Source organism: Oreochromis niloticus, linkage group LG3 (genome assembly GCF_001858045.2).
Source record: "Oreochromis niloticus isolate F11D_XX linkage group LG3, O_niloticus_UMD_NMBU, whole genome shotgun sequence".
NCBI lineage: Eukaryota > Metazoa > Chordata > Actinopteri > Cichliformes > Cichlidae > Oreochromis > Oreochromis niloticus.
This window is the reverse complement of record NC_031967.2, coordinates 340,207-364,681: the sequence shown is the minus strand read 5'-3', so window position 1 is coordinate 364,681 and position 24,475 is coordinate 340,207. Positions and strand designations below refer to the sequence as shown.

General features: G+C 39.4%; 3 long non-coding RNA genes across 5 annotated transcripts; 2 read left to right on the top strand and 1 right to left on the bottom strand.

Moving 5' to 3' along the window:
- Positions 1 to 2,839: 2,839 nt before the first annotated feature.
- On the top strand, positions 2,840 to 4,118 carry LOC109195366 (uncharacterized). The gene is made up of 3 exons (XR_002056997.2): positions 2,840 to 3,170; positions 3,267 to 3,359; positions 3,514 to 4,118. It is a non-coding gene; the product is annotated as an uncharacterized LOC109195366 (long non-coding RNA).
- A 2,562-nt stretch (positions 4,119 to 6,680) lies between these two features.
- Positions 6,681 to 10,387, top strand: LOC109195955 (uncharacterized). Of its 2 annotated transcripts, XR_002057390.2 has the most exons (5): positions 6,681 to 7,018; positions 7,288 to 7,371; positions 9,699 to 9,766; positions 9,872 to 9,974; positions 10,053 to 10,387. It is a non-coding gene; the product is annotated as an uncharacterized LOC109195955 (long non-coding RNA). The 2 variants fall into 2 exon arrangements; XR_003214779.1 differs by lacking the exon at positions 6,681 to 7,018 and having other exon boundaries at positions 7,034 to 7,371.
- A 4,757-nt stretch (positions 10,388 to 15,144) lies between these two features.
- On the bottom strand, positions 15,145 to 16,469 carry LOC109195367 (uncharacterized). 2 transcript variants are annotated; one of them, XR_002056998.2, is made up of 3 exons: positions 16,031 to 16,469; positions 15,351 to 15,925; positions 15,145 to 15,269 (listed from the first exon to the last, which is right to left on the bottom strand). It is a non-coding gene; the product is annotated as an uncharacterized LOC109195367 (long non-coding RNA). The 2 variants fall into 2 exon arrangements; XR_003214759.1 differs by having other exon boundaries at positions 15,351 to 16,444.
- Positions 16,470 to 24,475: the final 8,006 nt, after the last annotated feature.

The window sequence follows — 24,475 nt, the reverse complement described above, 5'->3', positions numbered from 1 at the left end:
CTCGTATTGTTCCAGATGTGCTGACATCACCAGCAGCAGCAGCAGCACAGCTGTGTGATACCATGAATCTCAGTTATTGATCCAACACACAGGAAATACAAAGATCAGGATTTCTGAGAGTAATCATTATGAGTCTGAACACATGATCACTGAATGTTAGTCTCCACAATAATAAGCTAACACAAGCAAACACAGCTTTCAGCTCTTATTTTGAAACTTCTTTAGAGAGCTGTGATGTGAGCGTGCCTGGCTCTGAGGCACTTGGGTCAGCCTCTGTTGTTTAGAAGTGTTACAGACTGTGAATGACACAGACCTGTCAGTTTCATGTTTGTCTGTAACACAGCTCAGGGGCTCCATGCTGAACGCATCCATCCAGTGTTATTGATCCAGGACTAATACCAGCATTGGGATCAATACTACACAATCACATGTGTCCACGTGATGCAGTTTGAAGAGCAATCAGATGTCTCTGTATGAGGAGGCGGGGTCACAGGAGGTTCACAGAAACTCTGCAGCAGCATCATCAGCTCACATGGAAACTTTGATGATTCACTTCTGTGGTGTTTTTACACAAACACGTCACAAAATTAGCTCCACCTGTTTTGTGAGCTTTGAGTTTCTTGTCTTCATCCTGGATTCTTGTGTTGGTGTTTTTACACACAGCAGATGTTTCCTGGTTGGTTCCTTGATGACCACATGAAGCTTTCTGAAGCTTGGATTGAAAACGCTTCATTACTCAAAGCTTTCCAACACAGGCCTCTGTGCTGCCATCTGGTGGACAAACATATGAAGTGCAGCGTGCAGCTACAAATTAAACTGCTTCAGCTGCGTTTATATATAACATACTATAACCTATATAACTATATGTATAGTGTATTATGTAGGATTTAGAGCTGGGGGTAGAACTGCTGATGGCCTGGTTGTTATTTATGTTCTCCATGGTTCACCAGCTCTCACACAACATCAGCACCAATGATCCACGTCCTTATAAACCTCTGAATCAGGTCCTGAAGCTGTGACGTCCTGAGTGAAGACCTCACTGATCACATGACTCTGGTCACCTGGACTCAGTGTTTCTGAAGCAGTGTGCTGGGTTTTTACAAATACGTGGCTGCTGCCTGATGTTGGGCCCACAGAGGAAGACGACTCACTCACTCTTCTTCACTTCCTCCTTAAACATGTGGAAGGAGAGCAAAGTGCTGCCAGACTCTTATTTCTGACAGGAACAGAAGAAACCACAGCAAACTGGTCCAGTTCTTCATCTTCATCACAATCTATTCATTTCTGATGGTGTCTTCAGTCTGAGGGTTTGAAGTTTCCATGTCTGTGTGATGTGTGGTGTGAAGGCTGCTGGTTAAACTGGGACTGAGTGCTCATAGAGAGATGCTCCATGAGTCCCAGTACAGACTACAAACATGGTGGAAACTTAGCTTTGATATCCACACACTCTGCACGTCTGTGAGTAACTGTGATGAAGATGTGCAGAGATCTGTGTCCAAACAGGAGGAAGACTGTAAAGACTCTGTGCTTCTAACAGCCTCTGTTAACATATGTGAGGCTGTTTGTTGTTGTTGCCATGGAGCTTTTCACTGTTTGGGTCAGCAGGTCATGTGATCAGGTTTGTTCTGCTGGACGATGGTTCAGTGTCAGGGTTTGTTTGCATTCATCAATAAATATCTAAATAAATCAAAGACTCCATGTTTGTTCTTTCATCATGTGACCTCTGCTCATCCATCTCTGTGTGTATCAGGATACATTTAGTTCATAATACACAGAAAAATCAGCGTTATTACCTGTAATAAATGTGAAAGATTCCTGCAGTGATAACCAGGCAGGACTGAAACACATCACAGCTGTCACCATGGTAACAGCACCGTCCATCCACAGGTGAGGGGAGGAGCAAAAAGAGGGACTTTCACCATTTTATACTAAAAACACTCAACTAATGTTTCTACACTCTACAAAGTAATTCATCAGGCCTTTTACCACCACTTTATTAAATCCATGGCTGCAAGATAAAAATTCTAATTTACTGATTAAGATAGACCTTCTAAGTTGCTGACTTTATTTTTTGGGGTTGCGTTGAATTAATAATGTTGGTAATTACATTAAATTAATTTTATATGTAATTTGAAATTAAATCCCAATGTTAGTGGGTTCAAAATAAAATTCAAGTTGTAATTACTTAAAGAAATTGAATATGTAACTTATTTTTTCTCCACTGTAACTTTTGATTTCAAGTTCCCTCCCCTACCCACTTAACTAGCTCGGGCAAATTCATATATGGTGCATTGCTTGGTGGACTTGCAAGCTTATGTAAAAGACATTTCAAGGTAAGTAACATTTCATTTACAAATAACTGTTCTAACAAAGCAAAGCATTTGTGCTAGTCACTTGTAGTGGATTTGTGTACCATGTTGTGCTCATACAGTTAAGGAAGTATTTTGCACTACCACATGTAGCTAATGCTAACCATTCTAAACTTCAGCACAGGAGAGGATAAGACTTATAAAGTTTCATTTGACAAAGGTCTGAGCTAGAGAGTGCTGCTGTGGCTAGGACAAGCATGGTTAAAGTTTTGCTACACAATGCAATCTAATTTTGCTGGTTTTGTTTTGTTCTTTTTTAACATATCAGGTTGTGTGAAATAATGTTAATGTCATTCCAGTAGCATTATTCTAGCATAGGCTATATGAATCTACTTAACATTAAGACTTTATGTAAGCAGTTAGTATAGTTATAATCTAGGGTCATTAATGAGTTGTTAAGTTGGTACACATTTTTTACAAAATGGGCTGGGAGTGAACAATGTGTAAATTTGAAACCTCTACAAACAGGGTTGCTAAAGCATTACAGATTACGCCATGGTTATGGTGGGGAATGTCTCTCTTGTCTTCACTAAGATTGTTTTTGTTCCCTTGGGGTAGCCTTAGATCACATCTATCATCTTTAACTAATGTATTAGAGCATTAATTAATGCAAAATAGCTAATAGTCTGCAAGATTTAATTCTTCTGTTTGTGTGGTCTACAGATAAAGGAGGAGTTCAAGAGTTCAACCACTGTAAGCCTTGAATGGCTACACTTGACCCCAAAACTGATGGACGTCATTTTTTCAAGGGGAGGAGCTAAAGGAGTGAGAATCGGGCAGATCAAGGACATGCTTCTTGAGGTAGGACAACTATTTCGACTTTGGGTAGCTTTGAAATGCACTTTGTTGGCAGTCACCCCTGTAGTTTATACTCATACTTTATTTTTTCTTAAATAGCACAATTCAACTGAAATACACAGAGAAGTAGCCATCTGCTGCCTTATCACATACCTTGGAGAGAAGGAGGAGGAGCTTTTCATGGAGTTTGGTGTAAGTAATTCAGCATCGTGTGTGTGTGTGTGTGTGTGTGTGTGTGTGTGTGTGTGTGTGTATTACACTGATCATCTGAATTCATTAAGATTCAGTAAGTATAAAAGTCTAATGTATAATCCACTAACCTATTTTTTAAAATTTGCTTTACAAGGACAATTTAAGGCCAACCTTGAAAGGCAGGTGATGAAAACTGCCATCATCGGTGACCGGTACACCCCTGGATCTGACCATAAGACTGCAACCATTGTGGTGCGGGAACAAAAATCCTGGAGGGCCAGAATTTCCCAAGGTGCTGTGTGTTACTCATGGGCATAATATATGCTCTCAATCTGAGCTAATGCAAGGATCTGAAATATACTTTTGAAGTTTTTCAGAAGCTGTTCCTTGACCTTGATGGAACCAGCATTATGTTAAAGATGCTGACTCTGTTTCAAAAATTGTTAACTGTTTTGAATCCTGTATGTGTAACATTGATCTTAAAGGTGTTTGCTGCATTGTGTAAAAGAAAGATGCAAGATCTTGTAAAGTTTGGTTTTGCACTGAAAGTTGACATTTATTGAACACTTGCTTGGAAGTAGTACTGTAACAAAATGTTTTCTAAGTGGATTTTTTACCAATTGAACACATTTGTTTCTGTGGTCTTAAATACATAAAAGCATATTGTTTAACTTGGCTACGATGGTACAAATCTAAATTTCTGGTTTATTTTCACTTTTTAAATATGAAGTGTTGAAAGGCCTACAGTTAAAAAAAAAAAGTTATTTGCAAAAAAAAGGTTGAATGAATTCATTTTTTAAAAGCTATTACAATAAAAAAATAAGAAAAAGCTAAAACGATGATAATAATGATGTCAGGGTCCACAGAAAGGTGTTTTTGTCCAGATGAGCCCAGAGAAGAAACACGAGTGTTCACAGACAGCAGAAGCTCAGAGAGGTGAAACATGAGGTTGGAGTCCTCGTCAGCATCCAGAAGAGCTGCTGTGAAACCCTGAGTACTCATGACAGACTCTGATGGCACAAACACATCATGATTCAAACATGAAGACAAACATGGAGCTCCTGATCCTCCTGCATGAGAACAAGCTGACATGAGCGCTGTGTCTGAGAGTGTCTCCCTGTCACAGTGACAAGAACACAGCTGCTGCTCACAGTCATTAAACTGACCTGAGGTCAGCTGCTAGCACGTCTCTGTGCTCCTTACATATGAACCATGTGACCTCACATCAGTGCTGTGGATGACTGTAGTCATAGAAGAGTAGAGCTGTAGCAGGTGGTGTGAGGAGGAGGAGGAGGTGGTGTATTCTAGTTAACGCAGTACTGAAACACTCCAGCAGAGGGCGCTGTTAAGTCCTTATTGTAACACAGTTACTGTGTGCAGTTATACTTCATACATAATCTGCACTGATTTCCATCAGACATGCTGTCAGTAAATGATTGTTTCTATTGATTCTACTTCCTGTTGACTAGTTTGATGACAGTGAAACAATCACAGCTGATTGTGTGATGATGAGAGATTTCGCAGGTCTTTCCTCCCCACTGCTGTCAGACTCCACAACAAAGACTTCAACTGATCAAACACACACATCCACACATGTGCAATAATCTTTTCTGGCATCGTTGTATTTTTACTCAGTTGTATAAAGCATTTGCATTCTATTTTTATCCTATTGTATATTTTATTCTATTTATTCTACTATATATAGTATTTTATTTTATTCTATTTTGTATATTTGTGTACAGTATTTTATTCTTATTGTATTCCAATTTTGCTATATAACTTTTGCACTGTCCACTTCCTGCTGTGACAAAACAATTTTCCCACGTGTGGGACTAATAAAGGTTATCTTATCTTATCTCTTTGTCATTGTTTTCTGTTTTTACTGTTGGTTGATTTTACACTGTAATACGAAAATGCACAGCAGTGCTGAGGATCAAATTCTTTTAGTTTTACTCATCTTTTTCAATATTTAGCTTTCTAGGAGACTTTTTTTAATTTATTTTCACAATGATGGGGACCAGTTGTCAATGTTTTTCAAAAGTCCTACACACACTTTCCTGTACTCAACCAATGTGTTATCATCTTCCAAAACTACTTCAACAAACCTGGACAATTTTTCCATAACACCAATAAACAAAATCACCAAACAGTTGCTCAAGAGTATTCACCCATCAGTGAAGTATGAAGGTTATTATACATTAATGCAATTTTACAAAAAAAGACTTTTTAAATTATTTTGTAAAATTCATTTCAAATATCTTTAAATGAAATATATTTAATTATTTTTATGCGTCAAAAATAGTTTTTCAATGTGACACAAAGTAATTTTACAGTTTTCAGCCGTTGCCTGTAATACATTTTTGTGTTGCTTAATTGAACATATAAAGTCAAAGGTCATCTGTAAACACTATTTATGTGTAACTAATAGGAATTATCCAAATCATCAAAATTGAACAGGCAAGTATGAGTTATGAACATTTCTAAACATTACTTTACTTTTCTGAAATGCGTCCGATGATATCCGGTGACCTTTTCATCCGGGACACTGATTAAGGGTGAAGGTGATAGTAGCCTAGAGCCCAATGAGTCAAGTACTTGCGGTGGCGGTGTGATGCGTGCACATGCTTCAACAACTGTAGGAACTACGGAATTACAATTTTACTTGACAGTGTTAAACAAACTACGTTTAAACTTGGAAAAGTTACGAGTTCCTGTGGTTCTGCAACAGACAATCATGAGTGACGCAAAACGACAGATAAGGTAAGCATGAAATTAGCTTAAGCCGCAAATCATTACGTTTGCCTTATTGACAAAAACTTTTATGAAGTTTTCCTTATGGCTTTTTGCTTCATATGTTATTTGCTTCCTATTACTTTTTTTACACTTAAATTTGGTTTTAACGTGTTTTTGAGTTCTATGTATTTAAGTAGGGACACATTACGTAATAGATGTGGTATAACCACGTGATGCTCTCGGTAGCCCCTATAAACAAACAACCACTTTTAAACAAGTTTGTTAGAAATAAATTTGATTTCAATACATAATTTAATAACTTTTCCTACGTAGGCTTATTTCCTTGAACCCGAAACACAAATTATAAGACTGTTGCTTTGTCCATATCTTTGACTATAATGGTTGTTAACAATAATATGATTAGTCTGTTTCCATCCGAGACCATTTCGCTCACCCCAGTGGTTTTAAATATATCATTTCCAGTAATACAGGAAATATGTAAATATAACAAGTTCATGACAAAAACTGAAAATGTTACTGTTTGGAAAATACATTGAAGCCTTTGTTTTTTAATTTCTTATTTGTGTTACAGAACCTCCACATTTCCATCCTTTGGAAAGACAAGTTTTATCCTTAAACAATATTTTGAAGTTATATAGTGTAAAAAAATTAAAATATAATTTTATAGTTCTAGATCTCTCTATTTTATTTAATTGTTTTACTTGCATTTACAGACACGGAAAATTCGTCTGAAACATGAACATATAATAAAATGCATTGAGACTTTCTCCGAACCACAAAACAGAAAGAAACACCGTGTTCACCGAGGAGACGCATCCTGGAGTAACGTGTGCAAAGACCTGGGAGTGCCAAATCATTGTACAAATCGTAAAACACTTAATCATGTTGCTCTGCACTACCAAAAGGTAAGCACTCTATGATATCTATGTTTAGAGTCTGAATACTACTCTGGACTTAGTATTTATCAAGGAGAGTGGCAAACATTTATTAAGCTCTGAATGAATTACAGAGCAAAAATTGAGTGAGCAACAGAAGTTTGTTTAGACCTGAAGAACAGTGGATGAATAATAAAAACTGTGCCTTGCACAGGCACACCTAAGTATAACTAGGTGGAAGGATACTGTTTTACATTACAGAGAGATGAAAATGTAATGACTACATGTGTATTAAACAGAGAACCATGGAAGTCAGACACAAACCCAAAAATATCCATGTTGAAGGTGATAGTGGGACCTCTGGAGAGAACACATCTTCTTTGGTACGTATTTCAAAACAAAATTACAGGATTCCTTTGATGTTACATATATTGTTATGAATTCAAAAGTTACATTTTTTAATTGTATTAATGTTTAGATTACATGGTTAAACAATCATTTACACATGAATTTATGGTTTTCTATCAATTGTAGTGTAGTGGTAACTCCATAGTGTCGTGGTTAATAATAACACCTAACATGAGACATATTGCATTAATGGATGGAGGCACAAAAACAGGAACCGTTGTTGTTTGAAGGGCAAACGCATTTGGCTCTGGCCACCTACAGTACACCCATTCAAGTCTTTGAGCAGGTACATTAAGATTGTTATTTTTTTATTTCAATTCTGCTGTTTCACTAAAGGAATTTCTATGTTTTGCTTTTTGGGTGTTACACTTTTTTCCTTCACATTTTCATTGAAAGGAGAAAGATATTTTACTGCTATTATTTGCTGCTATTAGTATAATCATCGTTACCATTTCATTATTAATAGTGATGTTGCATGCAGATGCATTCAGATGTTCGAATATATGGGTATTATATTAGTCTTTATTACAGGTCCAGCAAGAACCACTTCAAACTGTTAAATTGAATTTATGATCTTAAATGTTTGTATGCAGACTGCAGGGTGAAAGAAAAGGCCCCACTCCAAAGTGAGACAGGAAACCAGGGCTTGCAGAGCATGCTTCTGCAGAAGCGAAACTGAAACCAGAGTCTGAGTGTAAGCCAAGAGCAGGGTGTTTTATATGCATTTATCTTTGATTAAGCTTTGATTATGCTTCAAGTAGTTGTATTAGATTGAAACATTTGTTTTATACATTTTACATAGAAGTCAAGATCATTACACACAGGATGCCCTTAGCCTGGTTGCTTAAGTTGAGGTCAATTAAGGTGCAGCGTGTATGTGCAGACATAAACACACACACACACATAGTTTCAGTATATGCTGGCCTTCTGTCTGGTGGAAAGGTTATGAGGCTTAGCTGATGAAGTGAAGGGTGAAACAAAGTGCAAGCAGAAGTTGACACACACATACACCCACATACACACACATTGTAGGTAGACTCATTTAGTTAGGTGAAAGTTTAATCATGTTTTGCTTGCAACTGCAAAATTGTGCATGCGTAAGTGACAGGTTGTGCAGAAAGTGGGCCTGATGTTCCAGAAGATAAGCCTGGGCAGGATGGTGACAGGAAGACACCTGGGGTCAAGCCGAAGACAATGTTCTTTTAAAACTGTGTTAAAAGTCATTGTGGTTTTGAGTTGACGTATACTGTATTATTTGCCTAGCAACAGGAAGGAGGTGGGCTGTACTATTTCCTCTTATAAAGCCTTTGACTTCTCGATGTAAGGGAGTTCAATACTGAATCTGAACAGTGTTGGCTCCACGCAGCGTGTATTCATTAAAATGCCGTCTAATTGCACCCGGCCGGATCAGTGGTGGTTATTTTGGTCTTCCTCCTCAATTCCTGAACCTAACATCATGCAGATTTTAACGTTTACTCTAAAATGTAAGTTAAATCATCCACCAACACCTTTAGCACTGCCTAGCTTGTGCTTCAATATTGTATCAAACAAATATAAATGATTTATATTTGCTACTGGGTGGCTGTGGGTCAGGTTGTAGAGCAGGTATACTCGTCGATTCCTGGCTCAGTCTGCATGCCAAATATCCTTTGGCAGGATACTAACCCCAAGTTGCCCTCTGATGCGCTCATCGGAGTGTGAATGTGTGTAAATGTTTATTAGTTTGCACTTGATTTTAGAAGTGCATGTATGAGGTGTTGTGAATGTGGTATGTTGTACAGAGCGCTTTGAGTACTCCGGGAGAGTAGAAAAGCAATATATATAAATCAGTCCATTTATCATCTATGTGTGTATCAATCAATCAATCTTTATTTATAAAGCACTTTTCATACAAAGATGTAGCACAAAGTGCTTCACATGGTTAAAAGCAGCCCACCCTGCCCTCCAGCTCACTCCCCACACTCTCATTAACATAAAGTAAGTAAATTACTTGTATTATGTCCACACTGCAGAAGACAATATTTTCATATAAAAGCCATATAAATATATATAAGGCTTCACAACATTGTGGTGTTCAACAAACATTGCTTTGAACTCTACTAAAGAACTTGCTGTGACACCGTGCAATACAGAGGAGTTGATTTCACATTTCTATTATCCAGTTTCCATTTTGCATAGGTTATATAAACATCTATTATATTTGTAATATAGAGTAAGCTCTATGCTAAACCTTTTAAACTAAAACATGTAGTTCCTGTTTTACCTGACTATACTCATGAGTTAATAATTATTTCACACTCAGGATGAAGGAAACACTGGAGATGTGTCCATCTGCAATGGAAGGAAATGAATCTCTATTTGCTCAAACAGGTTGGAATTATTTATTACATTACTTTGAACTACTTTTACTCGATGAAAACAATGTCTCTATTTAAAAATTATTTCTTTGTTTGACAAATAAAATGATATTCAAAGGATGTTGTGGAGGACAGTGATGACAATGGCATTGTCCTAAACATTTCTCCTGAATTGAAACAAACTGGTGTCTCCATCACAATCGTCTACATCCCTCGAAAAGGTCAAGTATTTTCCACATAACATTTCTGTCATGAAGTTACATCACCTATTTTTAATAAATTCTTTTTATGCATTATAGGACTGGAGTAGAAATTCATCCAACAGAAGTGACAGTAGTAATGCTGAAGAGGAATTCTACAAATGCTCTTTGCCACAGCAGCCATGTTTGTTTTCATTGACCAGAAAGACTGGCAAGACCTAAAAAACACAGAAAGGGAGGCTTTTCAAAGGTATGCAGTGGACTAATGTTGTAGCCACTGGCATTAAGTCAGTACACCCATTTTGCAGTTTTGGATTTAAGAGGCAGACCATCAAGACCAGTCAGTCACAGTCTAAGACGGCTGTATTCTCATGTACGGCATACTGCCGTTTTAAGGACTGTCCAGTGAAAGTGGAGGTTAAAGATGAAAAAAGCCTGAAGGCTGATGTGCTTTTCCAAGGAGGTGAGGAGTGCCACAACACAAAGGAAATAAAAACAAGACCTGTGCGTGGACAGTCCAGAGATGTAATAGCAGAAAAACTGGAAACCAAAATGCCAAGAAGTCTTTATCTGGATTCTCTAAATCAAATACCAGAAAAAGCTTTCCAAGCAGGGTGTCGGGATGAGGCTCCATCTAAAGATGTCTTGAAAAATATTGCCTTGTCCCACAGAAAAAAACAGAGACCTCATTTAAATGAGACGGCCAGTCTGCAAATGTTAATAGACAGACAGCAAGGACTTCCAAACGAAGTCCTTCAGAGAGTGCTCCTGCATCCAAAAGGTATAATGCTGTGGTCCAAAGAAACACTTTCAGTGTTTTACCAGCGGTGCAAAGACCACATAGTATATTTTGATGCAACAGGAAGCATCTAAAGATGATGCTTCTGCTACTCCGTACTATGTGTATGAAGTTATAGTTAGAAATCCCTTCAAGGCATCATCACCTCTACCAACAGCAACTTCTGTAACATGTGACCATACCACTGCTTCTGTTACATATTTTCTACAAGCATTTCAAACAGAGCTTACACAAATGTATGGAAGCAGGGCAAACAAAAGGCCAGTAATGATCATATGTGATGGCTCACTGGTGCTTCAGTCCATTGCTGTAACATTCTGCAGAGCGAGTTTGGAAGACCTTTTGGAGCGATACTTCCAGGTTATCACAGGACAGTTAGACACGGATAACTTCAACATACCCATTCTCCACCGGTGTTTGAGTCACATCATGAAGAACGCAAAGGATCTTTGCAGAAAGAGGTATTTGTGCCAGAGTCTGTGAGTACGATTGTTATTTTTCTGTTTTAAGTATTTCTTTGGTGTTAGTGTTCTTGTAGTTATTGTTGACTTGCTAATTCATCTCTATTATAATCATATTTTGTTAATGTTGTTTCTGCTAATGATTAGACTTTGTGTTTAGTATGCATGCTTATTGTTTATATGCTTTTTTCCACTATAGACTACAGAAACACTACAAACTTGGCACGTTTTGGATTACTGGCCTGTTCTTCCAACTTGAAAGACATGGATGGCATCATTATAAGTGCAACAGTTGTTTTCAAAAGTCCATGCAGTGGACCAGAAGTGAACAAACACCTGCAGAACCTCAAACTGCTGATCGATCAGACGGGGAATGTGGATGCTGAAGAAACAGACATCCTTCCAGAGGATTATAAGGTCATTTTAAAATTCAGCTTGGATTTCAATGGTTAAGATATTAATTGTGTTCATGATATAGTGTGACACCAATAACATCGTTTGTAGTACATTTCTGTGTTTTTAAAACAGATTAAGACTTTCTTTAAGAATCAAAAAACATTATATGATATTTAAATTTTTATTTCAGACGGCAACAGTTCACTCATCACTTAAACAGCACTTTGCAGAAGTCATTGCCAGTGCCCACCTTGATGTGACTGGACCACCGAATGTGTACCATGCACCAGCATTCATTTCAAGTATTTCAAAGTACTTTCTACCACATGCTACCTTGTGGTCAGGAATGCTGCTTGGTATGTCTTGTTTTGGTCAATCAACACTTATATGTTGTTATTTATGTGCTTTATTGATTAAAAATGCTGTTTTTCTTTAGGAGACCTTGGACGGCATGGGAAAGGCTCAGCGTATGGCTTTCTCAGTAAACGGTACAATCATGTGTCGCAGTTGAAGAAGCAGGTAGAATAAGTTAATACAGTAAAAGAAACATTATGCTGAATTTGGCCAAAGTGTAAATGATGTAATTACCATTTTCAGAACTACACTGAAGACAATCGAACACAAGGGATCATGGAAAAAAGTCACTGGGACCTGAAAAGGATTCGCTTTGAACGAAGGCGTCTCGCTGGCCTAGATGACTTTGTGCAGATATATCAGAGGAAACATGATGCTCTTCTCCGAGAATATGGCCATGGAGGCAAAAAAAGGACGAAGGTGAGGTTTGAAGAGGATCATTAACATTTTGGGACAGATTTGGTGCAGTTTTTACACAACGAAAGTCATTCGCACTGCTGTTGTTGCATTTATCCAATCTGTAATGTATATTCCCATTCACATTAGAAATGGTCTGTTTTTGTGCATGCTTTAGTCTAAAATGTCTTTGGTACTGTCGTTGTGACTTTGTGTTATTAAAAACATTTTACTGCATTACATGTGGTTAGAATGACATTTCTGATGTGATAAATATAGGAGATTATTTGACTAACAACTGTAATTAAACCAAAGACAGGAAGCATGAAGCATTTTACGCTCCAATAAATTTGGGATTACAGTAAATGTCCTTGACGGTTTGCATGTTCGTAATCTTTTGTACATGAAGATCAGATCTAAAAAGTATTGTTAATTATTTCAAAAGTATACTTTTCAGTCTTACCGAGTGGAGACCGAGAAGTGGAAGAAAAGAAGTAGAAAACAAAAAGGCTTCTATGTAACTGCTCTGATGGGAAAACGAGTCAAACAGGTATCATCATTTTTTCTTTCATCTATGTCACTAAAACATTTTCTATTTGAAAGCTTGTGTGTTGTAATCAAATTTAAATGTATACTTTGCTTTTTTTACAATTGTTCAATTAGGCATGTAAAAAATACTGTAATCTTACTGTAATTCTCTTTATGCTCCTGTGATTTAATTCATTTTATGCATGTTTATGAAAGTAAATAACGATGTTAACTATACATAAATGTACAGTAATTATAACTCATCTATGTGTTAAAACTGTGTTGTATACATCAGATAACCATGTTATGTGCCATAATACATTTTAGAATTAAAACATCATTAGTCTTTCACAGCTTTTAGGAAAACTTATGAAAATCATGATATTGTACACTCCACACATGGCAACAGCTACCCATAAAATACTTGATGTTAGTGAAATAATGAGCATTATTGTTAGTTATTGCTGTTGTAGAAGACCATTTATATCACTTAACATTTTGTTCTGTAAATGCAGTAACATATAAACACAGACTGTATATTGTCTAAACCTATGTCTGTATTATAGATGGAGAATAATTTAAGTTCTGCTAAAGACAAACATGTTCATGTGTGTTCTGTAAGTATTCTGTGTTCTTCCATGTAAAGTTGTAATTTATTATTTTATAAGGATCATCAAGAAGAACCACCACACTCAGATGTTCCCACAGAGCCGACTGAAGCTGTCACTACACAGGTTTGAGATATACATACATACACAAACCCTTAATTATCATTTTAAAGAGGTTGCTAGTAAATATTTATTAAGGGAACCTTCTAAAAGAAAAACAAGCTTTCTTTTTATTTAAATACTTTGAAAGTAGTTCTCCCGGATGCTCCTCGAAGAAGCCTTGAGAACAACACCACCAATGGCCAAATTACATCCCTGAACAGTGACAATATATTTAGTTTTAATCATTGGCTGTAGATATTAATATTGTATCTCTGTACTCATATTCTCATAACCTACAGATGATGATATGAATGAAAAAATGTAATTTTACGATTCATCACCCATTAAAAACTGTGGCCACTGATGTTTTTAATTTTGCATATCACAGTCAGTGAGCCATATTTGGCTTCATTGATTATTACTTCTTGGCAGTCGTTCCTATTTTTGATCCGATAATCTTGAAGGCCGGCCATCATACTGGTTCATATCAGGACTTATGTTCGTAGGTTCCTTTGTTCTTAGAGCAACTAAAAAGTTGGAGTTAATTGGGTCGTCAAGAAGTCACTTCATTTCCTCAGAATAATGTCAGTCGGTAGTATTCGAGTAAAAATGAGTGAAAAAGTCCGGTCATGAAAGGCATTTAAACTGTTGGAGTGATTGCTCAATACTGTTTAAAAAAAAGACATTTTAATATCTATCGATCGATCGATAGATTGATAGATGTACATAGAGAGAGAGAGAGATAAATATGTGAGTGTGTGTTTAAATTTTAATGTTATTATGTGAACTACAACACTATTCTCTGTAATCTTCATCGAGCAGGCTGTTCAAAAACAAGAGTCATGAAGTGTTTAATAGTCCTCAGATTTGTGATTGCTGGTTATTAAACAGTTTCCTGAAAAAAAGGCAACAATGTTATTGATTATTGATTGAATAGTCTCTTAAAATTATGTCCTTGCACAGGTCAGGGGTGTTACTCTGTTACTATTTAACACTGAGCAGCTCCACGGCGGTGTGTGCAGTGTTGCATTAGGACAGCGGTTCCCAAACTTTTTTCGCTGGGCCCCCCTTTGTTTTACAAGAAAACTCCTGCAGGCAGACCTACCTCAGCACCTGTGCAGGTGAAGCCAAAGGGAAGATTTGCTTCACCATATTTTCTTGTCTTTGGCTTAGAATGAAGTTGGTTTGGAAACATATTCAGCGATGCTTCATCTCCTGCTTTGCGTTTGTGTGGGCGCCCCGTGCTAGCAGTGTCCAAGCGTTTTTCTTTTGTTTTCGTCCCTTTTCATACCGCGCTCCCCCCCTGCAATGGCTCTGCGCCCCCCCAGGGGGCGGGCCCCACACTTTGGGAAGCTCTGCATTAGGAGTTTAACGATGTTAATATTTTATTTTCTGCATGTTTTCTCCATGTCCAAAGTTTTTTTTCTTTGTCGCTCTCCACTAGATTTGAATAATGCACATGAACATGGACCCAACACTGTGGATGAACCTGTATCATCTTTATGCAGACTTTAAACACACAGACATGCACACAGACTGAACACATATTTCTTGTAGAAGTCTTTTACTGGGAATCATGAGCGCTTCATGTCACAGCCAGACAGCTAGACCAGTGCAGGAACCGAGAGATGTGGCCAGCGAGGAATTAGGAGGCGGAAAATTCTCAAAGTCACTGCAAGGAGGGAGACAGGGGTTAGCAGGTGTTCCAGCCATTACTGCAGTGAGAAAAGTGTGAATTTGAAAACAGTCTTACTTCTTTGCGGGAGCAGGTGAGGCATGGAGGGGTAAGAGATCTGGGAGAGCAACAGGGAGCGTCCAGAGAGTAAGTCTGTAAGGATCCGGGGGTGGGCAGTGGGGCAGGCAGGTGTTAGCAGTGCTAACGTTCAGAAGCACTTACAGACTGGAGGCAGCTCCTTCTGCACCTCCTCACTCTTCTTTTTAAAGAGAGCTTCTTGTGCCCGTCATTGAAGTGCTGTTGCTGGTTACCAACCACCAGTTTGTTGGACCCGGACCAATCAACACTGACGGTTTACAGGTGCTGACGCTGGACCTGCCAGAGTAGCGCTCTGCTGTGGTTGGGTAGTTGGGTCAGAGGTGGGAGTGTTTCTGATGTGATGTTGCTTCAGATAAACTATCAACCCAGGTTCCTGAAACATTTCTCCCTTAATAAACATTTCATTTAGTTTTCTAGCGCCTCGCAGAGCCAGTGGGTCTTACTCCAGTCATCTCGAAGTGTCTCGAGAAACTGGTCAGAACTCACACATTCGATCCTCAGTTCACAGGAAGAACAGGTCAGGATGCCATAGCCCTCCATACAACCGTAGCTCACTTAGAACAACAGGACAGTTACATCAGCCTTGTCTTTACTGATTTTAGCTCAGCTTTTAACACCATAATCCCTGCCAGACTGGTAATCAAAGTACATGACCTCACCTTTGTGTGTATTCTCTCCCTGTTTCTCCTCTCTCCCAGCCGCGCGGTTTGTTTACGGAAGTTCGCGCTTCCGGGGAGGGCGTGGCTCGGATGGCCTTCCACCCGGAAGCTCCTCCGCACAGCTGTGGCCTCACCTGCACTTGATCGCTCTGCCATCTGCTTCTAATCAGCCTCCACCTTAGAGCTGTGGTATTTTACGGTGTGTTCACACTGAACGCGATAGACGTGATCAAAATGCGCCAGACGCCCCTAACTCGACGCGTGCAAATTCGCACATCGACGCGTGTCCAATGCGAATTTATCGCGTGTCAAAATATGTAATTTTGACGCGCGTGAACCGGAAATGTGGGAGGAACGTGGGAGGAAGTTGTGACAGATGGTGTCTTTGCTAGATGGCACCTATCGAGCTAGCGTTTGAAGAGAGAGTCTCCCTTCTCTGTTTACTGTAGAGAGCAGAGCAGCGGCGTAAAGGACGTCCTCGCCGTACCCACGTTTTGTCTTCGTCTTCCTGCCACTTTCGTGCGCCTTTTTCCCTCGCGGTGCAGGTGTCTATTTCCGAATGAAGCCCATAGTTATGGGTGTTTTTGTGCTGTTTTTTCTATTGGACGTGATGGTTATCAAAACCAAACATGATAAATTGGCAAGCGCAGGAGACACGGAGGAGATTTGTCAATCAGGCTGCAGAATGCAAAGCTGTACAGTGCAATAAAAAATCAGCGAAAAAGCGAAGCAGTGACGGATGAACACTGTGTGCTGTTTATTAATAAGCAATAAATTCCTATATGACAACATGCATAAAAGCAGAACGGTATTTGTACATCAGTGGGAAAATAGCGGTGGCTTGCTGGCTTTTGTGCGGCTTCCTCGGGTCAGTGAAAACTTTCAAAAGAGAAATGAATGAATTTACCAGTGTTGAGAATAGATTCCTTAATGTACATCAAAGTTAAGCAGAAGAGGAGGGCCTTCAAATCCAAAGACAAAGAGGAGTTGAAAAGGGTGCAGAGAGAGCTTAGGGGACTGATAAGGAATGGGAAGGACAGCTACAGGCAGAAGATGGAGAACCAGCTTCAACAAAACAACGTTGGCGAAGTCTGGAGAGGCCTCAGAACCATCTCGGGCCACAAAGGTCAGAACTCTCTGCCCGGGGGAGATGTGAGGTGGGCAAATGATCTGAGTCATTTGTTTAACAGATTTGATTCATCCATGAGGCAGTCTTCAACATCGGCTGCAGACTCACCCACCCCCACTGCTGCTCTTCCACCTCTGACACCTCAGACACTTCACACCTCCTCTACTCTCCCTGCTCACCACTCCCCACCCCCAACAACAGCATCCAACACACATTTAACACAAGGCTCCAGCCTGTCTCTCTCAACCACCCAGGTTAGGAGGGAACTGAGGAGGATTAAAGCCAAGAAGGCAGCGGGTCCAGATGGCATCAGCTCGAGGGTCGTCAGGTCCTGCGCGGACCAACTGTGTGGGGTGATGGAGCACCTCTTCAACCCGAGCCTGAGGCTGGGAACCGTCCCACAGCTCTGGAAAACCTCCTGTGTTGTTCCAGTGCCAAAGACTTCACGCCCCAAGAACTCAACAGCTACAGGCCGGTGGCTCTAACATCCCACCTGATGAAGACCCTGAAGCGGCTGGTCCTGGATCAGCTTCGGCGCCTGGTGAGCTCATCATTGGACCCACTTCAGTTTGCCTACCAGCCTGGCATTGGAGCAGATGATCCCATCATTCACCTCCTACATCGTTCCCTCTCTCACCCGGAGACCGCTGGGAGCACTGTGAGAATCATGTTCTTTGATTTCTCCAGTGCCTTTAACACCATTCTTCCATGGTCGTGAAGGACAAGCTGGAGAACTCAGGAGTGGACCATCACCTCACAACATGCATACTGGACTACCTCACCGACCGACTACAGTACGTGAGAACTCAGGGCTGTGTGTCGGACAGGGTCGTCTGCAGTACGGGGGCCACACAGGGAACGGTTCTGGCGCCGTTCCTCTTCACCATCTACACTGCACAATCTTCTGCTGGGACAGGAAGAGACTGAACAGGCTGATCCAGAGGGCCAGCTCTATTCTATGCCCTCTGGACCCAGTGGAGGTGGTGAGTGAAAGGAAAATGGTGGCTAAGCTGTCATCCCCATTGGACAACATCTCCCACCCCATGCAGGAGACTCTGACAGCACCGAGCAGCTCCTTTAGTGGCTGCGGCACCCACGATGTGGGATGGAGAGATTTCGCAGGTCTTTCCTCCCCACTGCTGTCAGACTCCACAACAAAGACTTAAACTGACCAAACACACACATCCAGACAATAGCAATAACACTAAGTGCAATACTCTTTTCTGGCATCGTTGTATTATACTCAGTTGTCTATAGCATTTTATTCTATTGTATTGTGTACAGTTGTGTACAGTATATTATTCTTATCCTATTCCAGTGTTTTTCTAATTTTTGCTGTGTAGCTTTGCACTGTCCACTTTTTGCTGTAACAAAACAAATTGTTACAGTGTGTGTGGAATTTCCCTCACCATACCCCGTGGAACCCTTGAACCCCTGAACTCCCTTCACATTCTGTATATAGTCACTCCATGTCTTTTAAATAAACCATCTTTGCACTTTTCTCAAGTCTGCGCCTGAGTCCATTCAGTCAAACTTGACAATAAGCCGTCTTCAGCAAAAAACAAGGCAAACAGCCAGGACAATATGAAGACTATGAAGACCAGATGACTTCCGAGCACTAACAAACAAAAAGAACTCGAATTGCGTCACAGAACGCATCCATGAATGACCCACCGCAAAATGTAGCTCATAAAAAATTAATTTAACAAAGAATCATGGCCAAAAACTCAATATAATAATCTACATGTGGCGAGGCGTAGGGAGCTTGCAGCTGCAGGGAAGGCGGACGGACCTGAGCAACATCCGGAATCACGCCTCGCCGGTGTTCGGCTGGCGACTGAAAAATTGCAACTGTGTGTGTGGTAAAAAAGAATGCTGAAAAGCATGGAAATGTGGATGAATCTGCCGTGTGAGTATTACGGTGGTGCGTCCCCATCCTGGGTGTTATTGTACACAGTTCTAATGCACATTGTATCCTGAAAACAGAAAAAGAGAAGATGAAAGAGACCCCAAAATAGTTTTTTGTCTTTCTATTGTGATCTTGGTCTCAGAATTCTTGCATCCTCTAATTTAGGTTTGTTTTGTGTCAAAACAAAGAAACAAACAGGTCTGTTTAAACTGATCCAATCCAGGTTAAAACTGAACTGAGAGGAAAGGTTGACTCATGAAGTATTAAACAGGCAGATGTACATACATACTAATAAGGACTGTGTATACTGTCAGTTTTGGTTGATATGATCATGGAACTTTTATGGTCACTATGCAGCTGCTACTTTGTTCAGAGACAGTGGAGACTGAGTTGAGTCTGTTACAAGAGCTGCTCAGAGTGTGTTTTCCCTCTGTGCTAAGCACACATAGGCCAGGTCACATGATCCTGGTGGTAAGTTACATTCACATTATTTCACTGCACTGTGCAGCACTTGGTCACAGCTAACTTCACAAACTCGCTTCACTGCTCTCAGCTATAGTAAGGTGACACATGCACAGCCTTTAGTTTGCTATTGTTTTTTTACATTTTAAGATGTGAAGTTAGCCGTCAAAACCACACCAGGGGAAAGCTTCACAATTAGATACATTTGATCTACTAAACCTCACTTGCATTATCGTGGCCAAGCCAGTCATTAACTCTCAAGTCACTGTGCATTTATAGAGCTACTAGTTTAATATATCATAATATATCATTAGCACTGAAAGACCTGGAGGGTCCCTACGAAGCAGATTGCAAGCAAGAATTGAAGATGAGCAGTGTGATTTTAAGTACACAGAGTGGAGGCTGACTGGCTTGAAGATGACGGCCAAAAAGATGATTAAACTGGAGTAATGATGTCAGCATTGAGTTTTACAGTGTGGGACTGAGATTAAGAATAGACCAACAGCCAAAAACCGGGAAAGCAAACGAGTGATTACAGAGGTTAGCTATTGAAATTACACTTAGACTTCATGTCTGTAGACAGATGTGAAGTAAACAGTCTGCACCAAAACTTATGAACAGTAACAAAACCAGCAACTGAATAATGACTGTGATAAATATTCGAATACTACAACAAAGAATATATAATACTGTATAAATTACTGACATGTCTTTTGTAAACAGCCTTTGTAAAAGCTTTACTTGAAAAATAATATCACACTGGATTTTAATGATACCCAGTTTTTGTTACTCAGTGTCAGTTTGCACTCGTGCTCCTAAAAGCACCGTCACTGTCAGTCTGACTAACTGAATGTATAAAGCACAGCCCACCTCTTTATGTACAGATCACTTTACTGAAGCACAGTTCAGTAAGTAAAATAGTAGTGTTGTGTGTCACAATGATGAACATGAAAGCAGTTTTACTCTGCACCTTCAGTAAGTACATCTGTCACTTTTTTTACATTTACTTCTATACAGTAATCCAGCAGGACTGAACCTTACGTACATGTCATTAATGCTCGTTGTTTGTTCCAGGTTGGATCTCTGTCTTAGCCTTCGAGCTTCACACTGTGGAGGTTCAGCCTGGTGAAGAAGTCACACTGCAGTGCTCCAACCTTAGCAGACTTTATGTTCGCTTATCCTGGTTCAGAATGACAAACAGAAAAGGAAAGATCTCTTCTATGTTCAGCCCTGAGAGCAATGCGACTTTTCATGAAGGATTTCAAAATAGCAAATTCAACATGACATCCAACACCTCTGTGCTATTTCTTGAGATCAAACAAGTGGATTCATCTGACTCTGGGCTGTATTTCTGTGGTGAGGACAGTTCTGAAAAGTTAATAGTTTATGGTGCAACAAATTTAAAGGTTCAAGGTAAGATTGATTTTTTTTCCTCTGTTGATTCATTAGCAATAATTAAGATATGTACTATTGTAGTACCTGTCAAAAAAATAAGAATACTCTTATTTATTGTTCCAATTATTTATTTTGATTAAATAATGTAATTTAGTTTTCTTTCTTGTAGAAGGTAGATCACAAATCCATCCACTATGATCCTGGGCAGTTTAACTGTTTTCCTTCTCCTGGTCATCATCGGTCTGATTGTCAAGATCAGGAATTTATACAGGTATTTATTTAGTTAAACTTAAACTAAACATGCAACAGTTTTGAGTGAATAACTAACAGATGTAGCTTTTCTATCAAATAGCTGAAGATGACAGACAGAATCCACAACGCAGTGAGGTAATCTATTTTAACTGGAGATTCAGATTGATTGATTTATATATTGTCTGATTCAATCATTCATCAATTAACATCCACTGGTCACCTGCAATCAGTCTTGGGTTAGGTTGAGTTCTGTTACTGAAAATGTACATTTTAGAAAATCAAAGATCCAAATGAATTTCAAATGAAACATTACAGTCTTTGTGTCGTCTGTATTCCCAATAGGGCAGAATTTTGTCTAACCCTACACATCAGAACAAAAATCAGAAGGCCTGTACCACAGAGAGAGCTGGAGCCAAATGTTGTGTACGCTGCTACGAGATAGACTCACAGGAAAGCAACACAAAAACTCTCTCAAACATTATGTTGTTAGTTGATAAAAATAGTGTGACTGATGGTTGATGGGGGGCGAGCTAGTGAGGACTTTGATGTATAGCTTAGATTATCTTATAGTGAAAGTGAGTGAGGCTCTGCTGTAGTGTAATCGTAACACAGATGTAGTTTACCTTGTTTGACAGGAAGAGACTCATCTAATCTCTGAGGCTTATTTTACAGGCTTTGTTGCTGGTAAAAGTCCTGCAGCTTTGTACAAGTATGTGAGGCCAGACTCTGCATCAGCTTTTTTGGTTGTTGGTTGGTGCAAAGTCTTGCCACTGTGACATCCACCTGCCAGAGCTACAGACTCTTCTCTGGGCAGTTAAAGCTCTAATTAAATTTGAACTTGAATCTTAATGCAAAAATGCATGTATATAATCACACATAAATCTCATTAAAGCTGAAGCAACAGACTTGCAGGTTGTAATAAAACATAAGTCATCAAAATGTGTTTGAGTTTTTTTCTGGTTTGTTCACAACTTATGTGTAAAATCAAACTGAACTACCATTCTGTATGAACAGATATAATATATTTATTGATGAATTTTGTATAATCCTCTGGCTATTGTAAACTCCATGTAGAGAACCCCACTGTCATTTTTTTTAATAGCTTCCAAAAAATGGAATTTCAGAGTAACATGGCCATCAACCTTGCCATCAATAACCTTGCTAGCCTTTTTGCCATGAAAGCCTTTTTACAATTGAGATGGTGTGAGCATGAGCAGTGAGTCCAGCCTGGGTGATCCAGTCATCCAGGACGATGGTGACAGGAGGGCAGGCAGATGAAGCGAGAAGGCAAACAGAGCATGAAACTGTGGCTTGTGATGCACAGCAATCACCAGCGTCCAGGTAAGTGAGAGTGCAGCCAGGTTGGAGAATTGGAGATCCATGAAAAGACACAAGGAAATACAAGGTAAGCATAAAATAGAACTACGAAACTAGAAGTCCAAGCACTAACATGGGTTAGCAGATGAACTTGTGAAAACTAGTTCTAAAGAGATGACTTTCCATTTATCTAAAGCCAAACTTAGCATACTGTGATTGATTGCCAGGCTTCCATCCCTGACTGCTTACCATTCCACATGGAACTCAATACGATATCATGTCCAGTTTGTCATGTCACTCTTTCAGGCTGCATCCAGATATGTGTTGCCTTTGAGCTCAGCATCAAAAACAGCAGAGTAGCATTCCGGGTCAATAATTAAAATCACTGTCAAAGCTGCTGTTCTGCATCAAAAGCACAGGGTTGTAGCAATACTCATTCAGAAAGGACTTATTTTACCCCAAGCAAATCTTTTCCTAACCTGTTGTGTAAAGCCAATGAGCTCAGAAAAACAGTTCAACAGTTTGTAGATGAAGGAACATTAAGCAAGCATGGTTAAGAGCAATTTGAATTGCTTAGTATGAGTACAGCCTTAATGTTTGCCAACAACAATGTCAACAGTATTTTCCTTTCTTTTCTTTTTTCCAAATTCATGTAGTCAAGTTTAGATAAAACACATAAAAGTGATTTCAGTTTACTGTTAATTTGTTTAACAGTGACTGTAAGAGTGAAATACAAAGGGCGCAGCTTTCTTTCCTGACCGTCATGAACATGCTACAGATTGTGCCCCTCCACCCACCATCTTCCGCCATGGTGAACATTAAGCTCTGCATTAAAACCACATGCAAATAAGCTGTGTTGCTTTCGCACAAACGCTTGATGTCTTTCTTTTTGGCTGTTAAGATCAACAGCTTTAATGCATATAACCAGAAGTAAGAGGATCTGTTGATGGTCATTAGCTGTGGCACCCCACCATAAGCCATCGTCCATTGGCCGGCCTACCCCACAGTCTGAGAAACAAGGCAGTGGGATAATGCAGCATGTCACAATTTCATATGATCTTGGACTGCTTTCATCAACATGACTTGAATGGTTTCCACGGTCTTCCAAATATTAGACATGATTCCATCATTAAATCTGCAGCAGTGAAATGATGCTGCCTTAACGTGCATGAAAGACTGATTTTAGCAGCTTGCTGAATCTATACCACAGCAATGTTACCACAAAGGCGGGTGGGGAAGTGTGGGTGGGAGTCCTCCCAGGTAAGGTACACTAATAAAACGCCAAGTAAGAGTATTTGTATTTGTATGTATAAGAAAGAAACTACTCATAATCTAGTCAGTGGTGAATTTATATCTCCTGTATTCATTACGATTTTGCTAAACTAATTCCGATCTTTTATCTTCTGTCAAATCTGTTAATGCATTTTATTTGTCTTCTACTAATATATTACAGGAAACTGTGCTTGGAAAAAAAAATCTTGTAAAGACTTGATGACAATGTTGGCCTCAGTCTTGGTACATGCTTTAAAAATCTACAATATTACATGCTGGGACGGAGCTTCAAAGCAGTGAGATCACAATCCAAAGAAGTGGTGAAGGTGTTAACAATGCGTGTTACGAAACAGGCAAAACACACTCATTCATTTTAGTGCTCCTGCAGATGTTTGTGCGGCAACATTTGTGGGCAAGTTATTGTATCTCAGTGGCGAGACAGATAGAAGTTGTTCTTTATTGAAACTTCCTTAGTGAAGCTCAGTTATTAAGAACAGCGATGAGCTTTATTATGAGAACAGCTGTACTTCTCTTCAGCCTTGGTAAGTACTGGCAATGAATCTTTCTCCAAATGATTTTCATGGTTGAGAGTAATGTTTTACTTAATAACCAGAAGCAAGACTGTATTTATGAGCTACTAAAACTGTTGAGGTCTATTATGTATCTGTATTGATCTAACAGCTCAGAACTGCATTTCTTTGCTGTTTGT